General features: G+C 48.4%; 1 non-coding gene across 1 annotated transcript; it reads left to right on the plus strand.

Moving 5' to 3' along the window:
- The first annotated feature begins 10,411 nt into the window (after nucleotides 1-10,411).
- LOC134953743 (U5 spliceosomal RNA) lies at nucleotides 10,412-10,526 on the plus strand. The gene has a single exon (XR_010185749.1). It is a non-coding gene; the product is annotated as a U5 spliceosomal RNA (small nuclear RNA).
- The last annotated feature ends 254 nt before the right edge of the window (nucleotides 10,527-10,780 follow it).

The raw sequence follows: 10,780 nt of genomic DNA on the forward strand, positions 1-10,780 counted from the left end.
CACGAGGCCGCCGAAAAAGGGGCGGGGCCTATCTCCTCAGCACACAGCGCCATTTTCCCTCACAGAAAGGCTGGAGGGAAGGCTCCCAGGCTCTCCCCTGCACTGCACTACAGAAACAGGGTTAAAACAGAGAGGGGGGGCACTAATTTGGCGTTAGAAATATATAAAAAAGATGCTATAAGGGAAAACACTTATATAAGGTTGTCCCTATATAATTATAGCGTTTTTGGTGTGTGCTGGCAAACTCTCCCTCTGTCTCTCCAAAGGGCTAGTAGGTCCTGTCCTCTTATCAGAGCATTCCCTGTGTGTGTGCTGTGTGTCGGTACGTGTGTGTCGACATGTATGAGGACGATGTTGGTGAGGAGGCGGAGCAATTGCCTGTAATGGTGATGTCACTCTCTAGGGAGTCGACACCGGAATGGATGGCTTATTTAGGGAATTACGTGATAATGTCAACACGCGGCAAGGTCGGTTGACGACATGAGACGGCCGACAAACAATTAGTACCGGTCCAGACGTCTCAAAAACACCGTCAGGGGTTTTAAAACGCCCGTTTACTTTAGTCGGTCGACACAGACACAGACAGGGACACTGAATCCAGTGTCGACGGTGAATAAACAAACGTATTCCTTATTAGGGCCACACGTTAAGGGCAATGAAGGAGGTGTTACATATTTCTGATACTACAAGTACCACAAAAGAGGGTATTATGTGGGATGTGAAAAAACTACCGTAGTTTTTCCTGAATCAGATAAATTAAATGAAGTGTGTGATGATGCGTGGGTTCCCCCCGATAGAAAATATGGGCGGTATACCCTTTCCCGCCAGAAGTTAGGGCGCGTTGGGAAACACCCCTTAGGGTGGATAAGGCGCTCACACGCTTATCAGAACAAGTGGCGGTACCGTCTATAGATAGGGCCGTCCTCAAGGAGCCAGCTGAGAGGAGGCTGGAAAATATCATAAAAAGTATATACACACATACTGGTGTTATACTGCGACCAGCGATCGCCTCAGCCTGGATGTGCAGAGCTGGGGTGGCTTGGTCGGATTCCCTGACTAAAAATATTGATACCCTTGACAGGGACAGTATTTTATTGACTATAGAGCATTTAAAGGATGCATTTCTATGTATGCGAGATGCACAGAGGGATATTTGCACTCTGGCATCAAGAGTAAGTGCGATGTCCATATCTGCCAGAAGATGTTTATGGACACGACAGTGGTCAGGTGATGCAGATTCCAAACGGCACAAAGGTGTATTGCCGTATAAAGGAAGAGGAGTTATTTGGGGTCGGTCCATCGGACCTGGTGGCCACGGCAACTGCTGGAAAATCCACCGTTTTTTACCCTAAGTCACATCTCTGCAGAAAAAGACACCGTCTTTTCAGCTTCAGTCCTTTCGTCCCTATAAGAGTCATATCTGCCCAGGGATAGAGGAAAGGGAAGAAGACTGCAGCAGGCAGCCCATTCCCAGGAACAGAAGCGTTCCACCGCTTCTGACAAGCTCTCAGCATGACGCTGAGACCGTACAGGACCCCTGGATCCTACAAGTAGTATCCCAGGGGTACAGATTGGAATGTCGAGACGTTTCCCCTGCGCAGGCTCCTGAAGTCTGCTTTACCAAGGTCTCCCTCCGACAAGGAGGCAGTATGGGAAACAATTCACGAGCTGTATTCCCAGCAGGTGATAATTAAATTACCCCTCCTACAACAAGAAAAGGGGTATTATTCCACACTATATTGTGGTACTGAAGCCAGAAGGCTAGGTGAGACCTATTCTAAATCTAAAAAAAAAAAAATTTGAACACTTAAAAAGGTTCAAATCAAGATGGAGTCACTCAGAGCAGTGATAACGAACCGGGAAGAAGGGGACTATATGGTGTCCCGAGACATCAGGGATGCTTACCTCCATGTCCCAAATTTGCCCTTATCACTAAGGGTACCTCAGGTTCGTGGTACAGAACTGTCACTATCAGTTTCAGACGCTGCCGTTTGGATTGTCCACGGCACCCCGGGTCTTTACCAAGGTAATGGTCGAAATGATGGTTCTCGAAGAAAAGGCGTCTTAATTATCCCTTACTTGGACGATCTCCTGATAAGGGCAAAGTCCAGGGAACAGTTGGAGGTCGGAGTAGCACTATCTCGGATACTGTTACAACAGCAGGGGTGGATTCTAAATATTCCAAAATCGCAGCTGATCCCGACAACAAGTCTCCTGTGCTTAGGGATGATTCTGGACACAGTCCAGAAAAAGGTGTTTCTCCCGGAAGAGAAAGCCAGGGAGTTATCCGAGCTAGTCAGGAACCTCCTAAAATCAGTGCATCATTGCACAAGGGCCATGGTAAAAAAATGGTGACTTCCTTCGAAGCAATTCCAGTCGGCAGATTTCATGCAAGAACTTTTCAGTGGGATCTGCTGGACAAATGGTCCGGATCGCATCTTCAGATGCATCAGCGGATAACCCTATATCCAAGGACAAGGGTGTCTCTCCTGTGGTGGTTACAGAGTGCTCATCTTCTAGAGGGCCGCAGATTCGGCATTCAGTTTTGGATGTTGGTGACCACGGAGGCCAGCCCGAGAGGCTGGGGAGCAGTCACACAAGGAAAAAATTTCCAGGGAGTGTGATCAAGTCTGGAGACTTTTCTCCACATAAATATAGCTAAGGGTAAATTTATAATGCTCTAAGCTTAGCAAGACCTCTGCTTCAAGGTCAGCCGGTATTGATCCAGTGGGATAAAACATCACGGCAGTCGCCCACGTAAATAGACAGGGCGGCACAAGAAGCAGGAGGGCAGTGGCAAAAACTGCAAGGACTTTTCGCTGGGCGGAAAATCATGTGATAGCACTGTCAGCAGTGTTTCATTCCGGGAATGGAAACTGGGAAGCAGACTTCCTCAGTAGGCACGACCTCCACCCGGCAGAGTGGGAACTTCATGGGGAAGTTTTCCACATGATTGTAAACCGTTGGGAATTACCAAAGGTGGACATGATGGCGTCCCGTCTGAACAAAAAACGGGACAGGTATTGCGCCAGGTTAAGAGACCCTCAGGCAATAGCTGTGGACGTTCTGGTAACACCGTGGGTGTACCAGTCAGTGTATGTGTTCCCTCCTCTGCCTCTCATAACCAAGGTACTGAGAATTATAAGATGGAGAGCAGTAAGCACTATATTCGTGGCTCCGGATTGGCCAAGAAGGACTTGGTAACCGGAACTTCAAGAGATGCTCACGGAGGATCCTTGGCCTCTACCTCTAAGAAGGGACCTGCTCCAGCAAGGACCCTGTCTGTTCCAAGACTTACCGCGGCTGCGTTTAACGGCAGGGCGGTTGAACGCCGGATCCTGAAGGAAAAAGGCATTCCGGATGAAGTCATCCCTATCCTGATCAAAGCCAGGAAAGATATAACCGCAAAACATTATCACCGCATTTGGCGAAAATATGTTGCGTGGTGCGAGGCCAGTAAGGCCCTGACGGAGGAATTTTCAACTAGGTCGATTCCTACATTTCCTGCAAACAGGAGTGTCTATGGACCTGAAATGGGGGTCCATTAAGGTTCAAATTTCGGCCCTGTCAATTTTCTTCCAAAAAGAACTAGCTTCAGTCCCTGAAGTTCAGACGTTTGTGAAAGGGGTACTGTATATACAGCCTCCTTTTGTGCCTCCAGTGGCACCTTGGGATCTAAATGCAGTTTTTGGGTTCCAAAAGTCACATTGGTTTGAACCACTTAAATATGTGGAGTTAAAATATCTCACATGGAAAGTGGTCATGCTGTTGGCCCTGGCCTGGGCCAGGTGCGTGTCAGAATTGGCGGCTTTTTCCTGTAAAAGCCCTCATCTGATTTTCCATTCGGACAGGGCGGAATTGAGGACTTGTCCTCAGTTTCTCCCTAAGGTGGTTTTCAGCGTTTCACCTGAATCAACCTACTGTGGTGCCTGCGGCTACTAGGGACTTGGAGGACTCCAAGTTGCTGGACGTTGTCAGAGCCCTGGAAATATAGGTTTCCAGGACGGCTGGAGTCAGAAAATCTGACTCGTTGTTTATTCTGTATGCACCCAACAAGCTGGGTGCTCCTGCTTCTAAGCAGACTATTGCTCGTTGGATTTGTAGTACAATTCAGCTTGCACATTCTGTGGCAGGCCTGCCACAGCCAAAATCTGTAAAAGCCCATTCCACAAGGAAGGTGGGCTCATTTTGGGCGGCTGCCCGAGGGGTCTCGGCTTTACAACTTTGCCGAGCAGCTACTTGGTCAGGAGCAAATACGTTTGTAAAATTCTACAAATTTGATACCCTGGCTGAGGAGGACCTGGAGTTCTCTCATTTGGTGCTGCAGAGTCATCCGCACTCTCCCGCCCGTTTGGGAGCTTTGGTATAATCCCCATGGTCCTTACGGAGTCCCCAGCATCCACTTAGGACGTTAGAGAAAATAAGAATTTACTTACCGATAATTCTATTTCTCGTAGTCCGTAGTGGATGCTGGGCGCCCATCCCAAGTGCGGATTGTCTGCAATACTGGTACATAGTTATTGTTACCAAAAAAATTGGGTTATTATTGTTGTGAGCCATCTTTTCAGAGGCTCCTCTGTTATCATGCTGTTAACTGGGATCAGATCACAGGTTGTACGGTATGATTGGTGTGGCTGGTATGAGTCTTACCCGGGATTCAAAATCCTTCCTTATTGTGTACGCTCGTCCGGGCACAGTATCCTAACTGAGGCTTGGAGGAGGGTCATAGGGGGAGGAGCCAGTGCACACCAGGTAGTCCTAAAGCTTTTACTTTTGTGCCCAGTCTCCTGCGGAGCCGCTATTCCCCATGGTCCTTACGGAGTCCCCAGCATCCACTACGGACTACGAGAAATAGAATTATCGGTAAGTAAATTCTTATTTTCTCTAACGTCCTCCTCAGCCAGGGTATCAAATTTGTAGAATTTTACACTGGGATAAAGTTGGATCTTGAGCTGAGGCATCAACAGCCCAAAGCAGTGGTTTCCATACTGCCGTGGCTCCCTGGGGTGCTTCGGGACACTTGCAGGGTGGCCTTGGATTGGTGGCCCTGGACCAATTCAAATGGTCAATATAATAGGCATAACTAGTGTTAGTAGCTGAGGTCTGGAGGAGGGGCATAGAGGGAGGAGCCAGTGCACACCAGATAGTACCTAATCTTTCTTTAGAGTGCCCAGTCTCCTGCAGAGCCCGTTTATTCCCCATGGTCCTTACGGAGTCCGCAGCATCCACTACGGACTACGAGAAATAGAATTACCGGTGAGTAAATTCTTATTTTTTCTGACGTCCTAAGTGGATGTTAGGACTCCGTAAGGACCATGGGGAATAGCGGCTCTGCAGGAGACTGGGCACAACTAAAGAAAGCTTTAGGACTACCTGGTGTGCACTGGCTCCTCCCACTATGACCCTCCTCCAGACCTCCGTTAGAATCTTGTGCCCTGCTGAGCTGGATGCACACTAGGGGCTCTCCTGAGCTCCTAGAAAGAAAGTATAATTTTAGGTTTTTTATTTTACAGTGAGATCTGCTGGCAACAGACTCACTGCTACGAGGGACTAAGGGGAGAAGAAGCGAACCTACCTGCTTGCAGCTAGCTTGGGCTTCTTAGGCTACATTAGCTCCAGAGGGATCGAACACAGGACCCGACCTCGATCGTTCGGCCCCGGAGCCGCGCCGCCGTCCCTCTTACAGAGCCAGAAGCAAGAAGTGGTCCGGAAAATCGGCGGCAGAAGACTTCGGTCTTCAACAAGGTAGCGCACAGCACTGCAGCTGTGCGCCATTGCTCCTCATGCACACCTCACACTCCGGTCACTGATGGGTGCAGGGCGCTGGGGGGGGCGCCCTGGGCAGCAATATTAACACCTTGGCTGGCTAAATATCACAATATATAGTCCCAGAGGCTATATATGTGAAAAATACCCCTGCCAGAATTCCTTAAAAAAGCGGGGAAAGTCCGTCGAAAAAGGGGCGGGGCTATCTCCCTCAGCACACTGGCGCCATTTTCTCTTCACAGTGCAGCTGGAAGACAGCTCCCCAGGCTCTCCCCTGTAGTTTTCAGGCTCAAAGGGTTAAAAAGAGGGGGGGCACTAAATTTAGGCGCAATATTGTGTATACAAGCAGCTATTGGGAAAAATCACTCAGTTGTAGTGTTAATCCCTGCATTATATAGCGCTGTTGGTGTGTGCTGGCATACTCTCGGTCTCCCCAAAGGACTTTGTGGGGTCCTGTCCTCAGTCAGAGCATTCCCTGTGTGTGTGCGGTGTGTCGGTATGGCTGTGTCGACATGTTTGATGAGGAAGGTTACGTGGAGGCGGAGCAGATGCCGATAAATGTGATGTCACCCCCTGTTGGGCTGACACCAGAGTGGATGGATAGGTGGAAGGTATTAACCGACAGTGTCAACTCCTTACATAAAAGGCTGGATGACGTAATAGCTGTGGGACAGCCGGCTTCTCAGCCCGCGCCTGCCCAGGCGTCTCAAAGGCCATCAGGGGCTCAAAAACGCCCGCTACCTCAGATGGCAGACACAGATGTCGACACGGAGTCTGACTCCAGTGTCGACGGGGTTGAGACATATACACAATCCACTAGGAACATCCGTTGCATGGTCTCGGCAATAAAAAATGTGTTACACATTCTGACATTAACCCAAGTACCACAAAAAAGGGGTTTTATGTTTGGGGAGAAAAAGCAGCCAGTGTTTCTTTTTCATCCACTAGGGGTCACTGGAGTACTCTTGGGTTATGGACTGGGCGTAGCGGAAATGGCACATATTTAAATATTTAAATTAGTAACTGGCCATCCCCTCCATAATCCCATAGAGCCCTTCAGTATTTTTCTGTGCCTCTAGCGGAAGGTACTGAGGACTGAATGTCCTGCGATTCTTCAAGCAAGATTATTTGGTTTTTCTACCTGATCCCTTCCCAACTTATCAGAGAAGTTCGGGTTAGGGATCATTGGTGCTGCATTAGCAGCAGATGGTCTGCCGGCGCTCATACAAAGGGCCCCGCCATTGACTAAAATCAGCGCAGCTGATTGCAGCCACGGGCTGCACAAGGACGCAGGACGGCGCTTACAGAAAGGTCCCGTCATGGCCTCCGCAGGTGGTGCAGGTACTGAGCGGTAGGCAGCTCTCACTGCTGCCGCTCACTTATTTACGTTTTTGAACTATTGCGGGCGGTCAGCTCACGCTGCCGCCCATTATGTGGGGACTGTGTGTATTTATATAACTGTAATGTTCCCCTGCTGACTGCCACTTGTAAATTCCCTGGCTCATTTTTCACTTGCAGGGAGCCAGCGAGCGAACCCTGGCACTGCGCAGGCCGCTCGACGCTTCCTGGGTCACCCGGAGCCGCTGGCCGATTGCAGGGGTAGCTAGCGAGCCGCTCCCGCCACTACCGCTGGAACGCTCGCCGCTCCCCGTCTCGCCAGTCCGTCCTCCTCCCTACCCTGATACTCTGCTGGGGTGTGCGGCCGAGCTAACAGCTGCTGCCGCGGCCCGCTCACCAATCTCCGATGTGCAGTCGGAAAGACTTGCACTCCCCGTCTCCCGTCTGCTGAACAACGGGGGGGGGGGAGCAGTGTGGGGGAAATCGGCAGCCATAATAAAGGCTGCACCTGCAAATGATTCTCTTCTGCAGGAGAGAGAAGGGGGGAGGAAGCCGCAGGGAGGCCCCAATAACTAAGCTGCGTTTTGGCAGCAAAATCATCAGCTGTGGCCAATATCAGAGTCTCTGTTACATATACAATATAACTGTTGTATATATATATATATATATATATATATAAATATATGTTTTAAGCCTGTGGCCAATATCAGACCTCTGTTACATATACAATATAACTGTTGTGTGTATATATATATATATATATATATATATCTGTGTGTATATGTGGTTGTGTGTTTACACACTGATAGTATACAGGGTCTGTGTATATACATGTGTATGTATTAATATATATCTATGGCCCTCATTCCGAGTTGTTCGCTCGTTCTTTTTCATCGCATCGCAGTGAAAATCCGCTTAGTACGCATGCGCAAAGTTCGCACTGCGACTGCGCCAAGTAACTTTACTATGAAGAAAGTATTTTTACTCACGGCTTTTTCTTCGCTCCGGCGATCGTAATGTGATTGACAGGAAATAGGTGTTACTGGGCGAAAACACGGCGTTTCAGGGGCGTGTGGCTGAAAACGCTACCATTTCCGGAAAAAACGCAGGAGTGGCCGGGGAAACGGTGGGAGTGCCTGGGCGAACGCTGGGTGTGTTTGTGACGTCAACCAGGAACGACAAGCACTGAACTGATCGCACAGGCAGAGTAAGTCTGGAGCTACTCTGAAACTGCTAAGTAGTTAGTAATCGCAATATTGCGAATACATCGGTCGCAATTTTAAGAAGCTAAGATTCACTCCCAGTAGGCGGCGGCTTAGCGTGTGTAACTCTGCTAAATTCGCCTTGCGACCGATCAACTCGGAATGAGGGCCTATGTGTTTATATTGATATATATATATATATATATATATATATATATATATATATGGAACTTGGTGTATCAGCAGTCTTGCATTAAGCAAGCACATGGCCGGACACCATTTTAACATTACTTCCTGGTTCTTCCCAGGAAGTTGCTGCCCTACAACACGCGGCCTCTAGAGGAGCCGGGGTGTTGTTAGGAATTTTATTTTTCTTGGTTGTACAGCACAACACGTGTGCTGTAATGTAGATTTATACACACTTTATTTACGTGGTACTAAGTCTCGGTACTGGTCTATCCTTCTGTACTTGTTTGTCCGTGTACATAAGGAGTAAGGCTAAGACATAGCAGCTTCGCTGCAGAGTCCGTCGGACAAATAAGACTGCACATACGCACTATAGCCGTTCCTCGGTGGGGAAGGCTGGCGTATATACTGATGGTTTTCTCATTTGACAGTTTCAGAGATACCCATCGCAGTGTGTCCTACAGTGTACAGCAGTAGGGCAGTTGTTTAACCTGGTTTGGGCCCGGTTCGGCTTAACAGGGCAGTGGTTGCATGGCAAAACAGTTTACGTTTGCCCTACAAGAAGCACACCTTACGCTTCTCGCCGCTCACATTTGTGAATCTGCTCAATATCTAGGTATAGTTTCTGTGGATGTCCGTTTTTAAACGAGAATAGAAACATTACCTTACGCTGCCCACATGTTTCGTCCTGTCTTGGACAAATTCCTAAATAAATAGATTCAGAATATAGTATTTACATCTCGGTCCTTTCGGGTCCGTGCTACAAAAACAGCCACAGACGGGTCAGGTGGTAGTGAACGTGGTTTTCGATAACCTCTAATTGTCTGATTGTCATCAATATACGGTTAAAGTGCTGCCACCTACTTCCAGGCACCGTTAACCAGGGTTTCAGTGGCGTTTACAGCTAAGCCACTGAAAAGCCATGGCTAGGATGAGTTTCCAGGCCATCGCCGATAGTCAGTTGTGGGCATCCACAGTTGGGGGATCCGCAAATTTTGGGTCGCAGTTTATCAAACAAAGGTTGATTGTTTCCACTATGGCAATTTGCAAGACATGTCTGCCTGAGTCAGAAGATAAAATCGCGGTTCTGCACACCGCCGTACAAGCTCTAGTAGATTGAGCACTTTGACTGCAGTCAACAACAGAGTCACGGTCATTATTCCAGTTTGGGGTTGTTCCAAAGCTGGCTAAATCTGTCAGTCCGATACTGACCCTTCAGGTCAATCAGGGACATTCATGAATACCTGCAGTTGGTGACTACAGGTTGAAAATCACAGTGATTCTGGATTTCAACGAGAATGGGTACTTAGACGCATCAGGCCTACTTAAGTTGGCAGTAAAAACCATTCTCGCTTTCAAGCGCTACCGTTTTGGCTTCGTATGGCGCCTAGGGTTGTCACAAGTAATGGCTATCGTAATAGCTCATCCCTGGAAGTGATAACAGTTCAGTGTTTTGCAGATCTGCTCATTGAAGCTCCGTCTCAAAACTTCGCCATGCAACGGCCCTTACTAACGTACAAGGGTGTCGTTCAGCACGGTTAGATTGTTAACCTAGAGATATCAAGCCTCATTCCGTAATAACGGACTCATGCATAGGGATAATTCCGTGATTGCACGGATTTACCTGCCTGAACATACCTCACAAACTGTTCGTCATCACGTACAGTTCGTACGTAAGCCACGGACAGTCTTGATCCGTTTGGCCTTTTGCCTATTGGTAAGGTGAGTGACGTCTTTCGACGCACTCTACTTCGCAAGGAGTCACTCAGGTCATTTTCACCTGGAAGTTCTTGCACGCTACTACAAAATAGTACGGTTGTCTCTAAGGGCCAGAGTTTTACTACTCTAGTGGCTCCAAGTACATAATTTTACCGCAGGGACAATGTTCGGCGTTTAGAATTGGATAATTCTAAATATGAATACTCTGGTTTCTCTTCAGATCGAATAAATCTTTCGCCTTTTACTAAAGATTTCCGTGGAGAACAACAACCATGAGTTTCAGGTAATTTTTTGATGCCCGGCTGCTGCTGGGCTTAAACGCGAGTCTCAGAGGTTGGGGACCTGGGGTCCCAAATGATTAAATTCACAAATCACGGAGATTTCGGTCAAACGCGCTGCGGCAAGCGGGCCACATGCTCCGTTATCAGACTGTCCAAGTGCGGTCAGACAACACAACGGCGATCGCATACATCACCGATCAAGACGGAATCGAAGTCGCATGACCATGCGCCAAGTTGCTCCATGTTCATTCTGGGAGTGAACAGCTGGAAGGCAGCTTATTCCAGGAC

The sequence above is a fragment of the Pseudophryne corroboree genome, chromosome 8, assembly GCF_028390025.1.
Source record: "Pseudophryne corroboree isolate aPseCor3 chromosome 8, aPseCor3.hap2, whole genome shotgun sequence".
NCBI classification, from domain to species: domain Eukaryota; kingdom Metazoa; phylum Chordata; class Amphibia; order Anura; family Myobatrachidae; genus Pseudophryne; species Pseudophryne corroboree.